The sequence below is a fragment of the Budorcas taxicolor genome, chromosome 19 (assembly GCF_023091745.1).
Source record: "Budorcas taxicolor isolate Tak-1 chromosome 19, Takin1.1, whole genome shotgun sequence".
Classification (NCBI taxonomy): domain Eukaryota; kingdom Metazoa; phylum Chordata; class Mammalia; order Artiodactyla; family Bovidae; genus Budorcas; species Budorcas taxicolor.
Window position 1 is genome coordinate 6,095,383 of NC_068928.1, and position 8,616 is coordinate 6,103,998.

Sequence of the window (8,616 nt, forward strand, 5' to 3'; positions counted from 1 at the left end):
TCATGAACTTCTTTTCTTGCCTTAAAGCCTGTTTTGTCTGATATTTTTACAGCCACATCAGTTTTCTTTAGTTTGAGGCTCACTTATGTATTTCTTCCATGACATGACCTCCTCATTTTCTGTGTAATTTATTTTAGTTATATCTCATATAAACACGTACAGCTGGGTTTTCTCAAAATTTGTATTTTGAATAATTACATGTATACAAAAAATTTAAGGAATAGAATAGGAAATATTACTGCTGCTGCTGCTGCTGCTGCTAAGTTACTTCAGTCGTGTCCGACTCTGTGCATCCCCATAGACGGCAGTCCAGCAGGCTCCCATGCCCCTGGGATTCTCCAGGCAAGAACACTGGAGTGGGTTGCCATTTCCTTCTCCGATGCACGAAAGTGAAAAGTGAAAGTGCAGTCACTTAGTCGTGTCCGACTCTTTGCGACCCCATGGAAGGCAGCCTACCAGGCTCCTCTGTCCATGGGATTTTCCAGGCCAGAATACCGGAGTGGGGTGCCATTGCCTTCTCCAGGAAATATTACTACCTTTACCTAAATTTGTCAGTTGTTTTCTCACCTTTACATTTTATTAAAATTTACACAATTTTAGCATAAGTTGCAATTGTATGCTACTTTACTCTGAATTGAATGATTTATAGAATATATCACATATCACATTATATTTATAACATAATATATCTATTACACATACATCTGCGCACAAACTCATCAGTTCAGTTCATTTCAGTCGCTCAGTCGTGTCCGACTCTTTGTGACCCCTTGGACTGTAGCACGGCAGGCCTCACTGTCCATCACCAACTCCCGGAGCCTACTCAAACTCATGTCTATAGCGTCGGTAATGCCATCCAACCACCTCATCCACTGTCATCCTCTTCTCCTCCTGCCTTCAATCTTTCCCAGCATCAGGGTCTTTTCAAATGAGTCAGTTCTTTGCATCAGGTGGCCAAAGTATTGGAGTTTCAGCTTCAACATCAGGCCTTCCAATGAACATTCCAGACTGATTTCCTTTACTATGGACTGGTTGGATCTTGCAGTCCAAGGGACTCTCAAGAGTCTTCTCCAACACCACAGTTCAAAAGCATAAATTCTTTGGCGCTCAGCTTTCTTTTTAGTCCAATTCTCATATCCATACATGACTACTGGAAAAACCATAGCCTTGACTAGATGGACCTTTGTTGGAAAAGTAATATCTCTGCGTTTTAATATGCTGTCTAGGTTGGTCATAACATTTCTTTCAAGGAGCAAGTGTCTTTTAATTTCATGGATGTAATCACCATCTGCAGTGATTTAATAGTTTGCCACTGTTTCCACTATGTCTCCATCTATTTGCCATGAAGTGATGGGACCGGATGCCATGATCTTTGTCTTCAGAATGCTGAGTTTTAAGTCAACTTTTTCACTGTCTTCTTTCACTTTCATCAAGAGGCTCTTTAATTCTTCACTTTCTGACATAAGGTTGGTGTCATCTGCATATCTGAGGTGATTGATATTTTCCCAGCAATCTTGATTCCAGCTTGTGCTTCATCCAGCCCAGCGTTTCTCATGATGTACTCTCTATGTAAATTAAATAAGCAGGGTGACAATATACAGCCTTGATGTACTCCTTTTCCTATTTGGAACCAGTCTGTTGTTCCATGTCCAGTTCTAACTGTTGCTACCTGACCTGCATACAGGTTTCTCAAGAGGCAGGTCAGGTGGTCTGGTATTCCCATCTCTTTCAGAATTTTCCACAGTTTATTGTGATCCACACAGTCCAAGGCTTTGGCGTAGTCAATAAAGCAGAAATAGATGTTTTTCTGGAACTCTCTTGATTTTTCCATGATCCAGCAGATGTTGGCAATTTGATCTCTGGTTCCTCTGTCTTTTCTAAAACCAGTTTGAACATCTGGAAGTTCATTGTTCATGTATTGCTGAAGCCTGGCTTGGAGAATTTTGAGCATTACTTGGTAGCATGTGAGATGAGTGTAGTTGTGTGGTAGTTTGAGCATTCTTTGGCATTGCCTTTCTTAGGGATTGGAATGAACTCATACATATATAGTAATCATTTAAAAGTGTACTGCTGAGTAATAATTCATTGGTGGATATATCACAATTTGTTTTTATCAATTCACCCATTGAAGGACATTTTAGTTGCTTCCAGTTTTTGGCTATTAAAACTTAAGATGGCATGAACATTTATGTCAATATGAGCAGTGGTAGTTTTTTTTTCTTGGATACATATCTAGGAATGGAATGCCTACATTATATGGTAGGTTGTATGTTTAACTATTTTTTAAATTTATTTTAACTGGGGGCTGATTACTTTACAATATTGTGGTGGCTTTTGCCATACATGAATCAGCTATGGGTGTATATGTGTTCTCCATCCTGAATCCCACTCTGATCTCCCTCCCTATCCCATCCCTCAGGGTCATCCCAGTGCACTGGCCCTGAGTGCCCTGTCTCATGCTTGGAACCTGGACTGGTGACCTATTCCACATATGATAATATGCATGTTTCAATGCTATTCTCTCAAATCATCCCACACTTGCCTTGTCCCACAGAGTCCAAAAGTCTGTTCTTTATATCTGGGTCTCTTCTGCTGTCTCACATATAGTGTCATTGTTACCATCTTTCTAAATTCCATATGTATGTGTTAATACACTGTATTGGTGTTTTTCTTTCTGAGTTACTTCACTCAGTGTAATAGACGCCAATGTCATCCACCTCATTAGAACCGAGTCAAACGTGTTATTTTTAATAGCTGAGTAATATTCCATTGTGTTTATGTACTACAGCTTTCTTATCCATTTGTCTGCTGATGGACATCTAGGTTACTTCCATGTCCTAGCTATTGTAAACAGTTTTGTGAGGAACATTGGGGCACATGTGTCTCTTTCAACTCTGGTTTCCTCGGTGTGTATGCCCAGTGGGATTGCTTGGTTGTTTGGCAGTTCTATTTTCAGCTTTTTAAGGAATCTCCACATTGTTCTCTATAGTGGCTGTACAAGTTTGCATTCCCACCAACAGTGTAAGCAGGTTCCCTTTTCTCCGCACCCTCTCTAGCATTTATTCTTTGTAGACTTTTTGATAGCAGCCATTCTGTCTGGTGTGAGATGGTACCTCATTGTGATTTTGATTTGCATTTCTCTAATAATGAGAGATGTTGAGCACCTTTTCAAGTGTTTATTAGCCCTCTGTATGTCTTCTTTGGAGAAATGTCCGTTTAGTTCTTTGGCCCTTTTTTTTGTTTTTTGATTGGATGGTTTATTTTTCTGGTATTGAGCTGCCTGAGCTGCTTGTATATTTTTGAGATTAATTTTTTGTCAGTTGCTTCATCTGGTATTATTTCCTCCTGTTCTGAAGGCTGTCTTCACTTTTAAAGAAACTGTCAAACTGTTTTCCACAGTGGTTTTTCCATTTCCACTCCCACCAGCAATGCAGGAGAGTTCGATTTCTTCCACATTCTTGCCAACACTTACTTTGGTCAATCTTTTTAATTTTAGCTATCTAAAAGGTGTATATTGATATTTTGTGTGTGATTTTAATTTATATTATCCTGATAATGAATGATGTTGAGTATCTTTTCATGTTGCCATCAGTATACATTCTTTGGTGAAATGTCTGTTTAAATCTTTTGCCCATTTTTACTGGCTTGTTTTATTAATGCATTTGAAGAATTTATTCCATTAAATGTAACATTCACAAGAGACTTAATTAGTTAACATCTCTTATCCACTTCTAAACAAAATCCTGACTTTGCCCTCCCCCCTGCCCTGCCCACCTTATTTCTGATTTTTTTTGCTGTTTGGAATTTTAGTTTCACTTTGTTTCCATGTGTCTATTTATCTATCTCCCCACCCATCCATCCTAATATCTCTGTTCTCTTTTTGTGAAACTCCAGTCAGAAATGTTTTACCTATCAGTGTGACCTTCATGTCTCTTAATTAATCTTTCATGTTTTCCAGTTCTTTATATCTCTGTGTCGTATCTCTGTGTTGCTTTCTGGGGAATTTTCTTATAGTCACCTTCTTATTTCCCTCTTGAACTGTGGCAGGACAGCTATGTTACCTTCCCTTTCATGCTTCTAATTGTGGAAGTTTCATTTGTAGAAAAGGCTTCCCTGGTGGTTCAGAGGTTAAAGTGTCTGCCTGCAATGCAGAAGACCTGGGTTCGATCCCTGGGTCGGGAAGATCCCCTGGAGAAGGACATGGCAACCCACTCCAGTATTCTTGCCTGGAGAATCCCATGGACGGAGGAGCCTGGTGGGCTACAGTCCACGGGGTCGCAAAGAGTCAGACACGACTGAGTGACTTCACCTCGACCTCTTTTGGTTCTTTTTTAGATTCATTAATCTTTCTGTTAGTGTTCTGTTTCTAGACCTTCTTTGACCTCTTAAATGAATTTATGTATATTATGAATACATATTCAATAATTACTCTCATATTGGTCTGTTATCATTCTTTGGTTCTGACAGCTCAGTTGGCACATCTTCTAACTTTCTGACATGGAGAGTTGTTCCCTCAGTTCTTTGTAACTCACTTTTTGTACATGCACCTTCTGTGGGTACTGTTTTCTCTTGGATAATTTCATGGGTCCTAGTTGTGAAAGTGTCACTGGCTTTGATTCTGGCAGAGTCCCAGGGGTTTCAAAGGTCGTTTGTGTTAATTTATCTCCTATGACTCTCATACAGTTGCTGGTAATGTAAATTTAAATTCCATCTCTGGCATAGGCTTGGGGTGTGACTTCCCCTACTTGCCTTTTTGTTTCTTTCTACTTACAGCTTTGAGGAAAACATGAGTTTCCTTGAAGGATCCATGGTCTACAGGCAGGGAATTTTCTGGTTTCATAGAATGGAAGGGGCAGCTCTTAGAGGAGCCAGGTTTTATGAAGGAGTCCCTGAGCCAGATTTCCACCAGCCATGGCCCAGCATTACATCTTTAGCTCACAGTGAGAGTATCAGAACCCTAACTGGAGAATCCCAGGGACGGGCGAGCCTGGTGGGCTGCACAGGGTCTATGGGGTCACACAGAGTTGGACATGACTGAAGCGACTTAGCAGCAGCAGCAACTCCAGCCCTTGGAACTTTTGTCCTTTTGGATTTTGAAAAGTGAAAATGTTAGTGCCTCAGTTGTGTCTGACTCTTTGCAACCCCAAGGACTGTCGCCTTCCAGGCTCCTCTGTCCATGGCATTTCCTAGGCAAGAATACTAGAGTGGGTTGCCATGGCCTTCTCCAGGGAATTTCCCCAACCCAGGGATTGAACCTGGGTCTCCTGCATTGAGGCGGATTCTTCACCATCTGAGCTACCTGGCAACCCCAAATATATTATTCTTCAATGGCCTTGTTGGAAATTCCTCTAGAAAGTGTTTTTCACAAAGGAAACATGCTGGCCTTTTACAACAGACAAGTCCTATTAAAAAACAGGTCTTTCTGGACCCCCTTCCAAGTCTTTTTCAGACTTCTGCCACAAAATAGAAATTATTTTATAATATGATTTTTCCTTCATTATCTGTAATAAATGTTGTTGTAAATCTCAGTATCCTCAAATATATATACATTCACCTTCTGAATTTAGTAGATAAGCACACTTTTAAATGTGTGTAATAAATACAATTTAAACTTCCTACCTTATATCTTTGATAATTGCACTCATCTCACATGGTAGTAAAGTAATGCTCAAAATTCTCCAAGCCAGGCTTCAGCAATACGTGAACTGTGAACTCCCTGATGTTCAAGCTGGTTTTAGAAAAGGCAGAGGAACCAGAGATCAAATTGCCAACATCTGCTGGATCATGGAAAAAGCAAGAGAGTTCCAGAAAAACATCTATTTCTGCTTTATTGACTATGCCAAAGCCTTTGTCTGTGCGGATCACAATAAACTGTGGAAAATTCTGAAAGAGATGGGAATACCAGACCACTTGACCCGCCTCTTGAGAAATCTGTATGCAGGTCAGGTAGCAACAGTTAGAACAGGTCATGGAACAACAGAATGGTTCCAAATAGGAAAAGGAGTACGTCAAGGCTGTATATTGTCACCCTGCTTATTTAACTTCTATGCAGAATACATCATGAGAAACGCTGGACTGGAAGAAACACAAGCTGGAATCAAGAGTGCTGGGAGAAATATCAATCACCTCAGATATGCAGATGACACCACCCTTATGGCAGGAAGTGAAGAGGAGCTAAAAAGCCTCTTGATGAAAGTGAAAAAGGAGAGTGAAAAAGTTGGCTTAAAGCTCAACATTCAGAAAACGAAGATCATGGCATCCAGTCCCATCACTTCATGGCAAATAGATGGGGAAACAGAGGAAACAGTGTCAGACTTTATTTTTGGGGGCTCCAAAATCACTGCAGATGGTGATTGCAGCCATGAAACTAAAAGATGCTTACTCCTTGGAAGAAAAGTTATGAGCGGCCTAGATAGTATATGGAAAAGCAGAGACATTACTTTGCCCACTAAGGTCCGTCTAGTCAAGGCTATGGTTTTTCCTGTGGTCATGTATGGATGTGAGAGTTGGACTGTGAAGAAGGCTGAGCCCTGAAGAATTGATGCTTTTGAACTGTGGTGTTGGAGAAGACTCTTGAGAGTCCCTTGGACTGCAAGGAGATCCAACCAGTCCATTCTGAAGGAGATCAGCCCTGGGATTTCTTTGGAAGGAATGATGCTAAAGCTGACAGTCCAGTACTTTGGTCACCTCATGCGAAGAGTTGACTCATTGGAAAAGACTCTGATGCTGGGAGGGATTGGGAGCAGGAGGAGAAGGGGACGACTGAGGATGAGATGACTGGATGGCATCATGGACTCGATGCACGTGAGTCTGAGTGAACTCCGGGAGATGGTGATGGACAGGGAGGCCTGGCGTGCTGTGATTCATGGGGTCGCAAAGAGTCGGACACGGCTGAGTGACTGAACTGAACTGGACTGAACTGATCTTTCATAATACTATTTATACCCTCATGGTTGTCTTCATTAATCAATTGGTATAAAATATAAAGGTGGAGCCTCATCAACCCCCACCTTAAAAATAGAATTCCTTGACAATATATGAAAATACTTCATAGTCAATGTTTTTTGAAGAAATTCCTTTTTCAAAACAATTGAAATTTAGTGTAAATATGTTTTAAAATAAAATGACTAGACTTAAAAGGCATTATAAAAACAGTAGTCTCTGATCTCTCATGCATTCTGTGTCAGGAACTACCACATCCCTCTTTCCATCCTCATGAAACAGAACAGAACCAGCACCGAATTGAATAAAGGCATAATTCATTTATGCTGCCAAGTCTCATTTTATTTCTCTTCTTGGAAATGGGCATAAATGTAGAGTCTGCCATCAACTTCCAAGTCTTTCTTTCAAGTATAGAAAGAGAAACATTTCAATATAGTAATGTAAGGCAAGTGGAAATTTTTATAAAGATTTACTTTGATAGGCACTGTGCAAACATGTTCTATATGTATCTTATGTGGTCACCTCCTCAATTCTAACTGGTGGCACAATTTTACCCCATTTTACAGATTAGGAAAGGGTTGCGAGTTTTCTGGCATCCATGCGGTGTTATCTGATATGACATGTCAACTGTCCACTTTATCCAAACCAAAGTACACTGTGGCGGTAAGAAATATAGTAAAACAAAGGGACTTGAGGGAACAAAAACGTCTTTGAGATCTAAATTATACAAGCAGCAGAAGTCTTGGATGGACACCATGATACCTTTTTAGATCATCTTTCACCCTCCCGATGGTGGCACTGTACAATTATGGAATAGGTTTCTTAATCTTTTTTGTACCATGGACCCCTAATTTAGCCTTCTGGGGAATCCCATGGACCTCTTCTCAGAACAATGTTTTAACGTGCATCACAGAGCAAACGGAACACTGCTGCAGCATTTGACCCCTGAGATTTTCAAGCATTTCCACTCTGTCCATCTCACCTCCCACTTGTATCCAACTGCTCTGAGACCTTCCCTAACCTTCTTCAGAGAAAGTAAAGGAGAGACATGCAAGCAATTTGGAAATTATGCACTTTGGAAATTATGTTTCTGAGACGGTAGTAGTGTCTTCTTTTTCTCTTCCTGTTGAAAGCCTCCCCATTTCCTAAGCCCTCCAGTCTTCTTGCCTGGAAAATCCAATGGATGGAGGAGCCTGGTAGGCTGCAGTCCAGGGGGTGGCGAAGAGTGGATTCGACTGATCGACTTCACTTTCACTTTTCACTTTCATGCATTGAGGAAGGAAATGGCAACCCACTCCAGTGTTCTTGCCTGGAGAATCCCAGGGACTGGTGGGCTGCCGTCTATGGGGTCGCACAGAGTCGGACACGACTGAAGTGACTTAGCAGCCACCTTTATGCAGATCAAGTCCGACCTTTCTCTAGTTCTATTCTCTTTGCCCTCCCGCGCAGCCCTGGGCCCGCCCAATCCTCCAGGCCGTCCCCTCGAGGCCCCGCCCCCTCGAGGCCCTCAAGGCCCCGCCCCCTCGAGGCCCTCAAGGCCCCGCCCCCTCGAGGCCCTCAAGGCCCCGCCCCCTCGAGGCCCTCAAGGCCCCGCCCCCTCGAGGCCCTCAAGGCCCCGCCCCCTCGAGGCCCTCAAGGCCCCGCCCCCTCGAGGCCCTCAAGGCCCCGCCCCCT